The 18,582-nt window shown below is 39.3% G+C and overlaps 1 protein-coding gene across 1 annotated transcript in view; it reads right to left on the reverse strand.

Moving 5' to 3' along the window:
• The window catches only part of wscd2 (WSC domain containing 2), a 42,457-nt gene extending 41,035 nt beyond the window's left edge, over window positions 1-1,422 (reverse strand). Inside the window, exon 1 of the mRNA XM_061729142.1 lies at window positions 944-1,422. The gene's annotated coding sequence lies outside the window, so the exon portion shown is untranslated. The remainder of the gene's footprint in view (window positions 1-943) is intronic.
• Window positions 1,423-18,582: the final 17,160 nt, after the last annotated feature.

Below are 18,582 nucleotides of genomic sequence, written 5' to 3' on the forward strand. Positions count from 1 at the left end.
GAATAATGTTATCTTACAGCTGCATGAATGCTGTCACAACTTTATCATAAGATGCATTTTTAATCCGAATAAAAATCACAAAACATAGACATGTGATCTCAAATGATATTAGCTGCTCAATAATATGAAACACAATCAACTTTATAAAAAAGAATACTTTCACACAGGCAATTTAAATCAAGTATTGTTCCTAAAACAACACAAGCGAAACAGATGTTTTTAGGAAGCAAAGTAAGTGACATTTCTGGCTATTTTTGAATCACAGCCACACAAATCCATAAAAAAACACTCAAAAAGGTTTACTGAGTGAGGAAAACGCAGGTTTGATTCATTCTGCCTGTTTTCCGACTCTGAATTGCAGCTCTGACTACAAATTAGCAGGACTGCTCTAATGCAATTCTGGCATCTTCAATACTTTGGGGAAATGATGAGTGTGTTCAATCTGTGGGCCACCAGCCACGCACCTGGTGAGACTAATGGCTCTCCACAGGCCACAAAATATGACAACGAACTGAACACAGAGCAGATACACTGAGGCAAGAAGGCTACAAGAAAAGATTAAGATTCTCCTCCCATCCGAATAAGCCAGTATTAAGAGAAATAGAGAAAATTACTCTGTTGCGTTTTTTTACAAAAGCAAAGAGGTCAGAATAGACCACTAGTCCTAAAGCTTACACTCATGTTTTATGGTCTTAGTCTCATGAAAATAATAGGCAACAACCAGCATCAGTGTATTTATTGCTTCTATGTTCCAGTAAGTGATAAAAATGAAAACTGATCAAATAAAGAATGAAAATTAAAAATAAATTCTAGCTCCACTGTGCTTGTGGAGTCCCGCAGAACTGCTGCTCACCTTCACAGGACTTCCTCAAAACTGCTGCTGTCACGCTTTTCCTTCTCGTTTTTAATCATATTTAGTAATAGTAGGAAGTGTTCATCTTACCTCCAACATGAGTCAGGACAGCGTCTCGGCAGATGGTCCGGTGTTGCAGTTCTCCGGACGGAACTCAGCAGAGGATCTCTCACGCTCGGACATGATGTTTAATCTCCTCGATAACTCAGCCAAACATGAACAGCAGCTTTTGTTTTTTGTTGTTTTTTTTGTTTTTTTCCTTTGCTGAAAAGCTGCTTTGTGCCTTTGCCAGCAGACAACTGAGGTTAGTTTGTCGATCCCATTAACTCGCACAGTGTCTGTGCTGTTCAATAATCTGCTCCAGCCTACTGTACCGCATATAACCCGCTACGGGCTTCTGGCTGCAGCCGGTGAAGGAGGAAGAGGACTGGTGGCAGCAGCGCTCCCAGCCCGCAGCCCTCACCCCTCTGCTTGCAGTCTGTCCTGTAATCTGTTCAGCCCAAAACGTGGATGTGATCCACGGTGGGTGGATGGGAGGGGGGGTGGGTATCGGACCGTCCTTTCCGTCGCCTGTCCGATGAGAAGAAGAGTGTTTGCCGCTGCGGAGAGGCAGCGCCGCACCGTGCGCCCTGCGCTCCGTCACGGACCAACAGCACTGCCTGCCGAGCTTAAAGCGACACCGCAGAAGGAGCGCGGTGCGCGGTGCGGGGCCACACAGGTGAGCTCCACCGGCAACATGAGCCTCTCCCTGCTACAAAAGTAAATAATCAGTCAAAACAAAGTTGCACCAATAGACCAAGGCTCTGTTTATTTGAAGTGTCACACTTTGACATGTTCAGTGTAACAATTTTCAATTAAAGGGGACCTATTATGGCATTTAATGTCTATTTTAAACAGGCCTTGAATGTCTTAAAAACAAGCTTTTGATTGTTTTTTCTATATAAATTAGAAATTCAGCCTCTGGGCCATGTTTTTATCTTTACCGTTTCTAACCTCATTCTCTATGAGGGATTCTGAGTGGGCGGGGAGGCTATGATAATGAGGCTCTGTGCTGATTGGCTGCCTGAATGACGCCATACACCGCTATGAGAAAATGGCAGAAGCTCCGGCCGGCGGAGTTAAGCCTGAATTATGGTTCTGCGTTAAATCGACGCAGACCGTACGGCGTAGAATACGGCGTAGGGTACCGTGTAGGGTACGGTGTACCCTACGCCATAGGCTCTGCGTTGGTGTAACGCGGAACCATAAATCAGCCTTTACACCGTGTCATGCATGCGATGCGAGCGTCAGCGACAAAATCAATTCCATTGCTTTATTTTCTATTGGACTGTCCTAACTGGCCGCAGCACGACGCTGCGCAGCACGACGCTGCGCAGCACGACGCTGCGCAGCACGACGCTGCGCAGCACGACGCTGCGCAGCACGACGCTGCGCAGCGTTTTGAGCTGAACATTTGTCGGACGCCCTGCTTCTATTTTCTTCATGTAGCTCGCGTTGAAAGCCGGTTGAAAGCGCAGTAGGAAACGGTCACGGATGGGGAACAGCTGATCCAGTTAGTTGAAATGCGAAGTTATCTCTATGATACCTCCTCATTTCACTACAAAAACCTCAATAAAGTGGCAGCTGGCTGGAGGGAGATGTACAGAGAGCATCCGATGTCACGCAGTGCGACGCGATAGTCGGACGCTCGCATGCAGTTACACGGTTTTATAGTTGTGGGTGTGGTTTGCATTTTGGTTACGTAACGAAAGTGAGCAGAATCTGAACGGCTCGTAGAAGCCACATCACACTGGATGGCTCATCCGGGCGGCTGTACAGACACTGCAGAATTTGGTTGCTTTCCTCGTTCTCTGAGTTGGCAGGCTGAGGGGAGACCACTTTATATATGTTAAAGCAAGAAAAAACATGTCTTTCATAATAGGTCCCCTTTAAAACTAAACTGGCTGGAAAAATATGGTCAGATTTTTTATTACCCCAAAGATTAAGGAAGGGGCAGCTTCTACTCAGCAGCCATAGTGGAGAGCATGTGGCCACATGGATGCTGACCATACACATATATTTTGGTCCTGTCAAAAGTTAAAAGGATACTGGGACAAAATATGGAGGGGTTTACAAAAGATAATAGGGTATGAGATACCAAAAACATGTAAGATACTTTACTTGGGGAACTTAACACAAGATACAATACAGAAAGAAGATGAGTACCTTGTCAAAGTATTGCTGTCAGCCAGTAAAAAAACAATTACTAGAATGTGGTACAAAGTAGACCCTCCGACTGAGGAGCACTGGATGTGCACTGTGGAAGAGATTTTTGTAATGGAGAAAATAACACATAAACTGAGACTACAAGAGACACAATTCGAGGATAAATGTGAAAAATGGACTGATTACAGAAGACGAGTAGAGGACACCACCATTGCTACTGAACAACAAGGACATTGATATAAGGATGAGTGCTTAGTTATGTATGATGTAATTGTTGAAAGAAAATTTGAATAAAAAAAATAAGTTACAAAAAAAAAACTAAACTGGCTGAAGATACAAGTTCTGTTGCTCAGTAGTTGTATTTATGCATGTGGAAAATGAGCTGCATCCTCAGAGCTTAATTCTGAGGCATAACATTTGGAAAAAAATAAAAATAAAAATGTTTGTAATGACTGACTTGGTGAAAGCCCCTTCAACCTGCTCTGGCAGTAATGACTGTAAACATAGCCTTTCAAAACTCTGGATTAGATCCGCACAACATTCAGAAGGAGTTGTTTGACTGTTCTTCTCTCCAGAATTGATTCAGCTCAGATATATTTGTAGGATGTCTGGTGTGAACGCCCCTATTGAAGTCATTCCACAACACCCCTGGGGTGAAGGCCTGCATGTCACAGTAACTGTCAGATATCTGTGCTCATGAGTCACAAGTCACTGAAAGCAAGTCATTGAACAGGGCAGACCACACTGGAGGAAACTATTATTCGCCCCAGAAACTGAAATAAAATAGACAAATAAACCCTGTTGTATACTTGAAATGTACCAAAGAGCACATTGGCCGACCTTATCTACATCACAACATTTTCCCAAGGGTAAAGTATGCAGAGCATCATGATTTTGGTTAATGTGTGCCTCAGGCCTTGGCCCAACATCATGGAGGACAAAATCGAGTCCCAAGTTTACCAAAATATTCTGCAGGATAACGTCAAGGTAGCTGCCGGACATCTGAAGCTCAGAGGAAGCTGAGTGATGCAGCAGGGGGCTTCAGGGTCAAAAGAAAGAAAAAAACCTACCTTTTAGGGCGGCACAGTCAGAGTGTTTAGCTGTTTTAATGTTTTTTCTTTTCTTCACTGAGGATTCATTGAGGAGTCTTTGGACTCATCTTAGCTGGACAAATACTAATTGGAAGAGTAGCCACAGTACTAAGATGATGGATGACAGATGGATGCCTAAACACTTTGAGATGACCTTTTATCCCTTTCTAGCCTGTTGAAGATGAACTATGCATGGTCATATGTTCTCAAAGATCTTCTTTTTGGGAGTCATGGGTCACATCTACAGATGCTTCTTGTAAAGAGCAAACAAAATGTTTTAGTGTACCTCCAAACTCATTGCATTAATTGGACTCTAATTGTGCAAACTGGTAACAATTATCCATCATTTAAGTAATTACTCTATGTGTACACTTTATCTATCTATTTTTCTGCTGGCCCGCTAGCCTGCCAAAAAAAAACCCATCCTTTCTGTCACATTGTGATTAATACTCAGTGGTTTTTCATCTTTGCCTGTCTTTGCACTCTGATTTTAATCCTTTCTGCATCGCCGCTCTCAAACCCACCTCCAGATGTTCAGTCGTGTGTGTCCCTGCTGCATGCCGGATTCCTAGATCAGGCTGATCATCCATTCTGTTTAACCGCAAGTCTATTTGTCTTTAAACTGTCCTCCTGAATCACTTTTATGGTTCTGTCCCTGACAGTCAATGCTGTCAAATATATTGCTTAGAGCAGTTGCATTACATGGATCTTTAGGAGCATGTACACAAATAGGCATGCACATGCAGGTATAGAGCACTTTATTACAGATCAGGTATCAGAGATTTCAACATTTCCATTCCACTGTCTCACCAAGCAATCACTGTTAATGACGGACTATTCTGGGGTTGAATAATAAAGTGAGATTGTTATTTAAAGGCTTTGTAGTCCTTTCTTGCCATAACACTTGCCGTCTGGGTAATCCAGTCAGTTAATATTAGTTTGATGCTGGTCTTTCCTTTAGGGCTGGAGTGCTGACTCAGCATTGATGACTCCGCATATTTTAGCAGCATCAATTCAGGGGTTGCAGTCTGCATGGTTGCCCAGTAGCGCTGTCATCTACAATTATCTCTTCTACATGTTGACTCAGCTGCTGACAAACTTAGAGGCACACTTTTGAAACCACCAGCGAGTAGAGGCGGCATTACTCATGCTGAATCAGGCAGGCGAGAACAGGACAGCGACGCAGCAACACTGAAATTCTCAGGTCATTACATAAATAAGGGAACTGGACTATTTTGCAAAGATACACACATGGATTAGAGGTCACACAGGCATACAGTGAAAGATATAAAACAGAGAGGATCTGCATCACAAGACAGCATGTGTCCACTGTGTACTAGCTTGCATGTGACAGACACTGGTTTGTCTCCCCCTCCATGCAGAAAACAGAACTAAAGAGGATAATTGACTCATTGTGTTAAATCTCTGCTCTCTCATGGGGATACGTTGGCGGCAGACCGAAAGTGGAGAGACATTTTTCACATTGTGATTGTCTTGTGTCACGCCAACATTTGACAAATGAAGAGCACATAGACTGGCAGAAAAATACTCGGCCACTGTGAAATTATTTTCTTTGATACCTCAGTGACTGACAGGAGTATTTATTAATGCAGAACCACGACACACACAGTATCTCAAGCAAGAAATTATTCTTTCAAAGATAATTTTGTCTGAGCCCACACACAGATGCTTTGTATTCTTGAAGACGTTTCTGACAAGATACAGTATTATTCTGGCTTTTGTGCTGTAAAAGAGCCTTGTGAGAAATATGAGGGAGATACAATATAGAATCAGTTTAAATATTGTGAGTTTACATGAAAAAAGGTGACACAAGCCATTTATCACGTTTTTGCAGTGTGGCAAGATAAACGAAGGGAAGATGTACCCTTTGCTGTGGGCTAGTCGTCTCAACTCAAAGCCTTCAGATGTAAGGAGTCATTATGTGGCTTACTGTCACTGGCTAACTTTCAGTGTCAGAGTTCACAGTAGAAACTCAAAGAATATCAATACCTACACCTTTCACCAGCACTATTGAGAGCCATTGTGGCTGTTTTAAAGCTATGTTTTGAGCCACTGCAAATCAGAAATAATGAATGATCAAAATTGCCGCTTGGTCCTCCTGAGAGCAGTTGAGATGAGTGTGTAAGCATACTGTACCTCTGTCGAGGTGGATTCATTTCACACAAATGTGATTGTGAGGAGGAGGTGGAAGTATAAAAAGGAAGATGATGTTCTTTTCTAAATGTGTTCTCTAATTACACGTGAGATGGGCATTAAAAATGTTACAGCTTCATAGGGAAATAATTATGGCATTCACTGAAAAAATATCAGACAATATTTTAGAAATTCCTTATATTATTTGTCCAAAATGTATTCTTCAAAATTTAGACTCTAAGCGCAACATCATAGCAACCTAAAACAGCACTGATCAAGCTAATAATATTTATTAGTATACTGATTCACACTTATTCTGGTGTTGGTTGATCTTAGATCTGCCTTTAATACTTTGGACTATAAAATCCTACTTGACAGACTGGAAATCTGGTTGTGGTTATCAAGTCCAGTTCTCAGTTGCTTCAAATCACATCTTGAAGTCAATAGCCTTATTGTTTCCATTATGTTCATCCATGACCTGTGGAATCCCTCAAGGTTCAATTATTGGGCCACTGTTATTCAGTCTTCCCATGTTTCCTCTAGGTTAAATAATACATGACAACAATGTTGCTTATCATGGATATGCAGATAACATTCAGATTTAGAGGTGGTGTTACACCACTCTGGCATTATCTAACAGGTGCTACAGTGGTAATGCAAAAACACAGGTTCGAAATCATGAGACTCAGACCTAAGCTTCAAGGCAGTAACTGTAAATATATTTTTTATTACCTAAAGCAAGCATTAAGAGACAGAGATTTTATGTAAAAGAGATTTGGAGAACCTCATCCGTACCCTCATCTCCATCAGACTAGATTACTGTAGCGCTCTTCTGTTCCAAAAAGACATTAAACAACTTCAGATCATTCAGAACTCTGCTGCAGGTTCTAACAAGACCCTTACACTGGCAACCAGTTACCTACAAAATATACTTTTAAGTTGCTATTGTTACTTTACAAATTAATTCACGATAAAGGGCCAATATACATTTTTGATCTCCATTGTAGAACATAAGCAAAGTAAAACTTTGAGATTTTTACACGGCAGTGGCACCTTGAAGTAAAACCAAAGAAACCAAACAGGGTATAAATGCATTCAACTTCTATGCTGCACTGCTATGCTGGGATAAACGTCCTGTCGATGTTAAATGTACCTTTTAAAGTTAAAATGACAATCTGCTGTTTTACTTTGCCGTTTTTAATTTAATTTCATGCTGCACTTATTGTTGCAATGAAAGTGTACTGTTTGTTACTTATCAATTTTAAGCTTTACTTTATACATTTTTTTTCTAAACCCATTTTATTTTCAGTTTATTATCAATTTTATTTCAATTCCTACGTTGTTTTTATGAATGTCATTATTTTTTCTGCTCTTTTCATTTTAATAACTTTAAAAAACTCTCCGAGTTGCATTTGTGTATGAAATACAAATAAATGTGTTGCATCTGCTATTATGCATTGATCCTCCATCCTTAGATGGATTATATCTGAAAATTAAAAAGAAAGCACACTGAACAATCCATCAAGATTACAATTTAATCAAGAAAAACAGCGAGGAAACTGCAGGGGATCAGAATAAGTGCTGAAACTGAATCAGTGACTGAACACTTATACAATTATACGTCGCGCATGCAATTTTCACCAATAAAAGTCAAGGACTCAAAACTAAGTCCGATGACACCACCCACGAGTCTTTATGTCAAACCATTCAAAAGTTATTGCAGAAAAGAGGAACTATCACATATCGAAAAATCAGAAGAAGGGGCGGGGCTAATTTGCACCAATTATGTTCAAGGACTCAAAACCGAGTCCGATGACACCACCCACGACTCTTTATGTCAAATCATTCAAAAGTTATGGCAGAAAGTAGGAATTATCAAATATGGACCAATCAGATGAAGGGGGGGTGCGCTTTTTGGTGTCTATCGTCGCCACGGTAACGCTTTTGACTGAGAAAAGTAATGCCCATCGTCGCAGGATGGAGACGAACATTTTGATGTATAACACACCTGGGTGCACGTTACGGTTCGGGCCGCATTAACGGCCGAAGAAATGGCATAAATTGCACCAAAATTACACGATTAATTCAAAAGAGCCGACTTCCTGTTCGGTTTCGTCCATGGCACCAATAGACTTTTCTTTAAGTTGCAACATGATACAGGTGTGTACCGATTTTCGTGCATGTACATCAAACCGTATTGTGGGGCTTGAGGCACGAAGTTTTCTAGGGGGCGCTGTTGAGCCATTAGGCCACGCCCATTAATGCAAACCCATCCATTATCTATCCACCCATTATCTATACCCGCTTTATCCCTTGCGGGGTCACGGGGGTCTGCTGGAGCCTATCCCAGCTCATTTCAGGTGGAGGCAGGGGTTACACCCTGGACAGGTCACCAGTCCATCACAGGGCCACATATAAACACACGAACCATGCTCACAACCACACTCACGCTCACACCTACGGGCAATTTAGAATCACCAATTAACCTAATATGCATGTTTTTGGACTGTGGGAGGAAGCCGGAGTACCCGGAGAAAACCCACGCAAGCACAGGGAGAACATGCAAACTCCACACAGAAAGACCCCTGCCGGGCCTGGGAGTCAAACCGGGGACCTTCTTGCTGTGAGGCAACAGTACTAACCACTAAGCCACTGTGCTGCCTTAATGCAAACCATTAAATATAAAAATTTTCACCAGGCCTGGCTTGCGTGCAAAATTTGGTGAATTTTGGGGCACGTTTAGGGGGGTAAAAAGGCCCTCATTTCGTCGGAAAAATAAAAACGAGAAAAAAAAAATTCCTACAGATACCATATGGCCTTCGCACTGTCAGTGCTCGGGCCCTAATAAATAATAATAATACATTTGATTTATAATGCACTTAACATTACTGCAAATCTCAAAGTGCTACAGTTTGATAATCAAAAAAGAAGCAGAAATAAAATCAAGACAAGATAAGAGATAAAAGGATAAAAAAAGTCAAGACATAGGTGAAAAGAGAATAAAACAATTAAAAACAGCAACTAGGAAAAAAAACAGCAGCATTGTTTAGCAAATTGTCCACCTTATTATAATGGAATTCATAAACGTCAAAGAGCCTTTATTTGGATTTGATGGTAGTTTTTGAGAAGACGCTATAGTTAAAGATACAGTTAAGCAAAATGCAGGAAAACCCATACAAACTCATACATAAGAGTGATGTTGAACCGTTATGTCCGTTATGCTAGATGCAACCCCCCAAAAATCTGAAAAAAGGTGAAATATCCACCTGACAGTAAGGGGTCTTTCAACTGCAGGAAAGTAATCCGAAGCACACCAGCTGCTTCTTGGAAGTTTTCTTATTTTGCCCATGAAAGGAAAAAAAATCAAAGTCTTGAGACTAACCCTCACAGAGCTCTGACCTAAATCTCTCAGATCACCAATGGAAAAATGTTATAGATTCCACTTTTCTCAAGTATATAGATGGATTATAGAAAACTGTCAACACAGCTTTCATGGAAAGTAAATGATCCCTTGACTACATTTACTGCGTTGTTTAAACAAGTAGACCCAAATTGCAGAAGGTGAAGAAAGATGCTGTGTGTGTCTATAAGAGCAGCTGTGGGTGATGGAATGATCTGGTGGAGGCTGAAGAAAAAGCTGCGGTTGCTATTTGCCCTGTTTTAGAGACAATCACCATCTTTTTACAGTTGGTAACTGCTTATACCATTAACTTTACCACTACCCTTATATGAACTATGGGCCCCCACCTATAAGCTTTCCTAGCTTCCTTGGGGGACCCATTCACTCTACCCACTTAAGTCGATTGTATTTTTGTAACTATTATTATGGTATTGTGAATAAATTCAAACAATCACTGCAGATTTCTGATTTCTTTCAATCGTAGTGTATCTGAATGGTAGTCAGTCATTGCTGCTCAAAGTGGCCACAACTGCATTTCATTAACTCAAATGAAATGCGTTACAAACATAAACCATAACTTGCTAACAAAGTGCATCAACAAATGTTGTCACTAATTGAATGTATGAACTATTTATTGTTTACAATATACATAAGAGGCCTATTCACACAATACTTGGTGCCCCACATGGTTAGCTGTAGTGTTAGCAACAAACTTATCTCCACAGATCCCCTATTATTTGAACCAGAGTAGCACAGATGTCGAATTGCAACCGATGAATGTTGTGGGTGCTATTGCAGCAGCTAACCCAGGCCTGCTGGTGACTACTGAACAACTGCATCCAGAGCATGTGGAGATGTGTGACAGTCTTGCTGAAATACAAGCAAATGGCATTTTTAGGAGAGTGCTTTTACTTGGATTTCATAATACCTAGAGAGACTTTGAAATTGTTTTCACCCAGCTTCATAGTACTGGATTTACCAAACACTTGTTCATAAAAATGTTGTTTGTTTGGTTCTAGTCTGATACAGACACAGATTTGCAGAGTTGTTCATAACCTGTCAGACCCATGGGAGATATTGACGATCCATTAAGGGACCAACAGTCCTATTTGTCCAGTATCACTCATTCAGCAGTGACATGGATGGAGTGCATGTGGGTTTTTACCGGTAGTTGTTGTGGTTATAATGTCTCACAGATAAAAAAAAAAAAAAAAAAGTACCGTTGTGGAACATTTGTCATTGATTGGAAACAGAAATAGCACAATCAATGAGCGTACCAGCTGTACAATCTGTTTGACCTTTCAGTTAATAAACACTTGTCTACCACTCCGCACGCAGCTTTTCAGAATCAGCTGCAATTACATAAACACGTTTAGAAAACACACGGAAAGGATGGTACCCAACTTGAAGAGGGGGGAATTTAGCTGTATGTTGTCAAATGGATTTTACTTTATTTCCCTTTCCCTCCTGGGCAGGTTAAGAGCAATTTTACATTTTTATAGAAAGCTTTAAACTGCTGAATTTGTTGTAAATATTTGAAACACCTCCAAGTTCATCAATAATAAGTGAGCAATTATAGGTTTTACTGTTGTATAATTAAAACACACACACACACACACACACACGCACACGCACACACATGCACACGCACACACACACACACACACACACACACACACACACACGCACACGCACTTACACTGGTCCCCCAAAATCAATAGACATATCATTAACAAAGTAGCCCCAAAGTAATCCCAACACTTCTCATTATAGTGTCAAGTTTTGTCAAGGACCCGATAGAAACAGTAATAAAGATGTCACTTTATTGTATGTTGTATGTTTTCATGTCTTTTGATGCCCTGGCATTCGTTTCATTTGTTCTCATTTGTGGTAATTTTCATGTTTCTAATTGGAACTATTTTATACTATTTTATATGCCCTTGGCATCCTTTTTGACAACTTTTGGCTCTTGTTAGCAGCATTTTTTTTTATTAATCAGCTCTGGTTTCCGAGTTTTCACACCTAAATATTCTTCCTGTCTTATGTAGGTCTTCGGAGCACTGTTTTTAAGTCACCGTGTGACTAAAAACTTGCCACACAGGTTTGCAGATAGCTGTTTGAAGCTGCAGAAATTAGTGTGCTCACTAGACATTGTCCAAGTACCGGACAGAGACTGTTACACAATTTTACATATTTTAATGTGTGTATTATAGTATATACTGTTAACGCACACATCTTAGTGTTGATTGTATGAACATTTTGTCATAATTTTGAATATCTGAATGTGTGTACGTTCTATTAAGACCCATATAGTATGGCATGTGTTTTGCATTTTGCAGTTCATGATGATTTTTATTTTATTTATTTCAGCATGGTAATGTTTTGGAGCATCCACAGCTGCATGACATCTTCTGTTCAGCTGCTATAAGACTAACACTCCAACGTGTTGCCTATTGTTCACAATAAAACTGCTCTCAGCTAAAGAATTATAGGATATAATGTCACGTACAGTATAGCTTATAATATAGCTTACCTGTTATGATTAATTTATTTTCATTTCAGCACCGGTATCCAACCACACTTATTTCTGGTTAACTCTCCAATGTCCCTTTATGAAGCATTTCAAAAATGGATTGTGTAAAACCTTATGTATTTATGACCATTATTAAAGGAAAACGTTTTGAAAAATATACATGGACTACAGGTGTAACCTAGCAGAAAAGGCTGGTGATGTGAATACACACATGCAACCCCGAGGTAAAGGTTCAGTATGAAGCCGTCTTCATACCTAAGGTTCTTTCAGGCAGCCCATGGGAGCAGCATGACACACTGGGTTGTTGGATGTCAGACGATGATGAAATGTCCTACAGGTAATGTAGTGGAAGAGGATGTAAAACAACGAAGGTTCTGGCTCGTCTGTTGCTCACAAAGCCCAGGAGGAAGTAGCAGGTGGAGTGGGATTTACTGAAGTAGCAGCACCTCATCCATTAAACCTGGTGATGGCTGTTGACATTAATAATTCAAAGGTCCCTTTGAAAACTACAAAAAATATGTTGCATTATTTAAAAGGCCCACTCAATTTATTTGAGACATCTATTAATGACGAGCTTTTCTTAAGCATTTAACTTAAATTTCTGGTAATAGAACTTTGGCAATCAACAGTAAAATGTGTTGATTTTTTAAAACTCTAGATTATACACCGCAGAAAAATATTCTGAAGGGAAAACTGAGGCTGTGAAATCACCCACGTGCTGTAATTGCTATTCAGGAGGTGTCTCAATGTCGCTGCTGCAGCATGGGGTAGCATTACTGGAGACCTACATCTTTCAGTCATGATGAAAAAATAATGACTCTTTCACTAAGTTTAGTTTTATCCTTGTGACTCTGCTGCCTGCCGCGTCTTATCAGGCACATCTAACACAGTTGTTTTGGTCACAAGGCTTGGATGTACCGCCAGTGGTCCCGGAACACTGCAGGTCTTGTGGCTCTGATTTCACATCTGTTATATTCAGCATATTATTCTGGAAATGTTAAGAACAACAGAACCCCACAACCTGCTTTAAACAGCCCGAATTAATCACCAATACGTCCTCCTTTGTAAAGACCACAGTATTAAAAAAATGGAAAGAAGTATAGAGAATTAGAAATTGAGAAAAAGGCAACACCATTTCTAAGTAGCTTTATTTAATTACCCCTCGTATGTGCTGAAAGTGTCTGAAACCTCTACCTTTTCTCTTGTGCTTGCTTCCTTAGCACATAATGTTTGTATATTGCTTGCATATATAGTTGTTCGAATAAGTAATAAAGTGACATATTTTATTTAATCTATATCAGTGCAAGAAAATAAGAAAAAAACAAATTGAAAAATATCTGTGCCTGCAGTGTAATGCACCCTCCACACTTTTATGGCATGTGAGTTTGAGCCCGTGGGCTGGTAAGGGTCAATCCCAGCTATCATCGGCCAGTTGAGAGCATTAACCAGTCTGTCACAGAAACACACACACACACATGGTCACACTCACTCCTCATAATTTACAATCATCAATCAGAATGCATGTATTTGGACTGTGGGAGGAAGCCTGAGTAACTGCTGAAAATTTGCACAGAAATTCCCCAACTGGGATTTGAGGCGGCAAAAGAAACACCGTAATATATAAACTCTGTAATGTACCTGAAAATGCTCATGATACATCTTATGTCTCTCTGTTGTTGTTCTACATGCACAGACTAAAATAAACCACATTAAATATCCAGTCATGTTTCTGTGAACATCTCAGAGTTATATGTTTAAAAAAAAAACATTGTTTAATCAACTCAGCTTATTCAGGCCCATCTTTTTAGGAAGGGTTCCGTCAAACTGCATCCATAATCCTCCACTGCTTCAGGATTAGATGCAGTTGAGAGCTGCAGTGGGCATGCACAGGTGTGTTGAAGGCATCCACCAAGAGGTCACTTTACTGATGAAAACATGGTTTATTACATTTAAAAGGAATGTGGTGATTCATATGATGAGTTCCAAGTGACTTCAAGTAAAAGATAAATAATGAATACACTCGTACACGCATTTTCACTTAATTCCATACATAGTTGTTTTTTTAATCCAAACCCCTTATGTCTTTGTCTGAGATAGTTACTTTTATTGAAAGGCAACTCTGGATTTCATTCATGATCCCAGCTACACACATGTAACATTTTGTAACTGTAACTCATTGTTGCTTTCTCTCTGTTTTAGTCATATTATCTTGTATTCCTTTACCTTCTATTTTGTTTGCTGGTTGCTTTACCTTCCCATGAACTTTGGATACATCTATTTCTGTGTTATATTCTTTGAATTCTCTCATTTCTCTAATTCTCTCATTTACATCTGTGTCTCGTCGGCTGCTGTGAATATATATAATTTTAGCATGTTTGTTACACCTAAGGACTACATGTCAAAGGTCAAAAGCTGACAAAGCTCCCAAACTCTTGAGCAGGAAAAGCAATACTGTACAATACTAATGAATTTGTCTTGTAAAAACTGTGGCGAATGATGCTTCCTGATCAAAAAACACGTATTAATTTCTTCACATTTGTCAGTGTGCACTAATTTCCTGTCTTTGTTTATCAAAAATTTAATTTAATTTAATTTGCTGTGTGACAAAAAATGATACTCTTAATTGCACTTTGAGTCTTTTTCAAATCACAGGGTGTCAAATTGATTTTCCAGACCCAGAAAAGAAGCTCTTATGATCTTAGATATTGCACATCCTATGTTTAAAATTGTGCGATCTGATTGATGAGCCTCGCATGAGAGATGAGAATTATATGAGCACTCAACGTGCTTATACATGTATATCTGTTTCTTTTCTTATTTATTGGCACTAAATGGGAAAGAAATACATATTATGAACAAAAAAAAGATCAAAAGCCAGCTCAGCTGTATCACCTCCATCCTGTCTGAACAGACCCAAGAGAGCTAACCCACTTCATGGTGCAATTTGTCTCGGTGACATCCCCCGTCACTTGTGTCTTTTTCAGCCACTGTCACCATAAATAAGCTCAGATGACCTTAAAAATGAAGGAACGATAACTGTCTTTTCCCCTGCGTATGAGGACTCTATTCTCACAGAGTAGAATCAATATGGAGCAACAGTAGATGGCAATGTTAGTGTGATGCATTTCATTCCTGTTTTGAGCATTTCTTTCATTTCTTCAGGTACCCGTGCAGACTGTGAAATGACTGATGAGGCAACTCACCATGAGCACTATAACGACCGTGTTGGTATGAATGTTGATGAGCCTCCGTGAAGAGAGGGGAGCCGATATTGTTGATGATCTTGATAGACTGTGTTGTAATTTGCAAATTCATGACTTGTTGTCATACTCGTTGTTTACATGTCAGACTGTCACTACTAGCAACAGCCACTTTCAGTAGGACTCTGCTAGTTATTGTGCTGATTACTTTCATATCACATAAACACACTGACATGTCGATGAGATGTTTCCATGTATCACAGAGGTTACAGAAAGCAACTTGATCTACCTTGTACATTTCCATGGAAGAATTGTCGAAGAGCAAATTTCCACACAGTTAAACCTCCTCAAATCAAGAGTCCATGGTCTCTGTTTTGAAAATGAACTTATCAAAATGAGTTTTGTTCAGTTCTCTTGTGTTAAGTTTTAGCGGTGGAAATTATTTCCCCTGATGTGTGACTTTCTCTCCTTGTAATTTTCAAGACCGGCATCTCATTTGTCAGTGTCTGTATATAGTCTTGTCTTTCCCTTGCTGGTTCGTCATCATTCTCGTTGCTCTTGCTGACGTTAATTTTTTACTTTGTGGCCCATGTGGTCTTCCACTTGCTTCACTTTCAATGGACATTTGCTCTCTTTTGGGTTCCCTGATGTGACAGTGCCTGTTTGTTTAAAGAAAGGATATTATGTTAAATAACTCATGCCTTCCGGCTCTCCTGTATTTCTCTCCTAAATTTGTTCTCCCTCTTCTCTTGGTGTTGTGGGAAGCAGATTGCACAGCATGCTGGTTTGCATACTTGCAAGCAATGCAAACTGGATGATTATGTATATTTTTTATTGTAAGTGCAGCAGTGAACGATGATGGGAGACATCTATGTCATACAGAAAATAATAAATTGGCCTGTAGTTACTTCTCTATTGCCTTCAGTTTTCAGATTGTGAGACTTCACCCATGTATACAGTAGGTGATAGAAAAATAATGCTTTCTAACTTCTTTCGATTAAGTCAAATCAAGTCACGTTTATTTATAAAGCACTTTATAAACCTACAACAGCTGACCAAAGTGTTGGATGAGCAAAAGGAAAACAAAAACAAAACAGAGGATTATCCACTGGGATATCTGTTAATTACTGTTTTTAAGCGGGTGGTTGTTGTCCCATAAAATGTACAATTTAATCCCCTTAATCTGTAGATATGATTTGATCAGATCAGATACAAATAAATACAATTTTGGGACACGTTAATTTCTTTTGCAACAGTAGGCTATTAATAGTTATAATGAAAGTAATGTGACATATCCTTTGGGTCTCTGTTCTGATGCTTTTTGGGCTGTTTCCGGAAGGATCAATGTTATATCTTTTTTAAATGTATTCCTTATTCTGTAAAATACTCCAACAATCCTTACACTGGACTTAAACACACCATGTGAACCGTACAAGGTTTATAAATTGATTAAATGTATAACATTTAGAGAAAGATATATAACAAAACAGTGGGAATTTATTGTACAGAAAGAACAAGACTGACTGAATATAAATGATTTTCCACAAAAATATATCTTATCTAAGTAAAGGAACACAAAACACTATTACCAAGTCAAGTAGGTAAGAAAATTCACAAGCTACATCAGCCTTAAGGCCAATTCAATTCCCCAGCTATGAAAACAGATTTAATATATTGAAATGTTTGTACAACTTCATGAGGTTAGAGTGGCAACAGTAATTCATGCAAGCAACAAAATAGACAAAGGAAAAAGGAAAATGCTGTTATGGTGATATGCAGGAAACAATTAGTGAGATAAAAGGCCGACTCTCCTACACACCTACGACTTCTATTCCAGTCTTATTCCACAAAATCCAATAATTCTCTTTGCAGGAAGTTTCTTTGAACGAGAAGCAGTGCCTGTGCTTTTTGTGGCAGTCTTCGTTATTTACAAAGCATAACATCCTTTGTGGTGGTGGACATGTGTGAACACTGACTCCAAATTGTCTCTCGCTCAATAATAGGATTTCTATTTTTTATTTATTGCAGATGCAGTTTATTATGTGCACATATATTTGAATATGACAGGTAATTTGCAGGAAGCCAATAAAAGACAACACTTGTTCAAAAATATGCCATGTATATTCTTTCATTATGGTATTTTCTGAGTTTACGTTTTATAGTGAAAGAAAAATGATCAGGAAGCAATGTGTACGCTCCCTGCACACCATTCTTGAAAAGAAAACTGATGCTATCTCATCTTGACTACATGCCAGCTAATGCTGTGGGCTGTGGCCTCATTACCAGCAGGAGGTGAGCTCTGTTTAGGGACACACTTATTAATGCATGCACATCCTAAATAGCCTGAAAGAAAGCTAAAAACAGAAAAAGAAAAAAAAAGCCCCTCATTAGGCAGAAGCAGCTATGCATAGGAGGTGCACAGTGTAGCATCCAAGCCTCAAAAGCTTTAATCTGCATATGAATAGTTGTCAATATACATCTATTACCACGTAAGTGCTGAAATGGAGAACTTTAGTAAATGATGTTGCTTGTTGAAGTATGGAAGACAAAACCTACGACAATTAAATGTGCTGATGTCTGCTTAGAGTTTCAGTTGACTGAAAGTATGAAATTCAATTAATTAAAAACATGTACTTTTCAAGCAGCCAAGACAGTATTTGTCAGTCTTGCCCTATACATAAATACACCAAAGGTTTGTATAAAAGGTTTTGGTATGCTTTATGGTTTGCTATCATGACACACTTGCCAGATGCATCAAGTCTGCACGATGATTGCGCAGCGGAAGGCAACCCAAATAAACCACATGTGAGAGGAAATATCTATAGCAATGGGGAACTGAAAACATTTTCTTCAAGATTTGTTTTGAAAAAATTAAAATGTGGTTTGTGCAAGTCAGCAGCTGCAAAGACATGCAAAATTGAAAGCAGGCACCAACGTAACTAGACCACAATCGTTGCCAAGCCAATCCGCAAACCGTGGCTCACTTATTTTTGATAGTGTTTATGATACTCAGAGGAATACAAAAAAATTTTTGGTACTGCCAGTTGCACAGGAAATTTACCAAATTATATCAATTCAAAGATGACACTGATGTTTTAAGACAGAAATCTTTATTATGTCAAAATAACTAAAAAGAGAACTTGGTC

The sequence above is a fragment of the Cololabis saira genome, chromosome 9 (assembly GCF_033807715.1).
Source record: "Cololabis saira isolate AMF1-May2022 chromosome 9, fColSai1.1, whole genome shotgun sequence".
In the NCBI taxonomy this organism is placed as follows: Eukaryota; Metazoa; Chordata; class Actinopteri; order Beloniformes; family Belonidae; genus Cololabis; species Cololabis saira.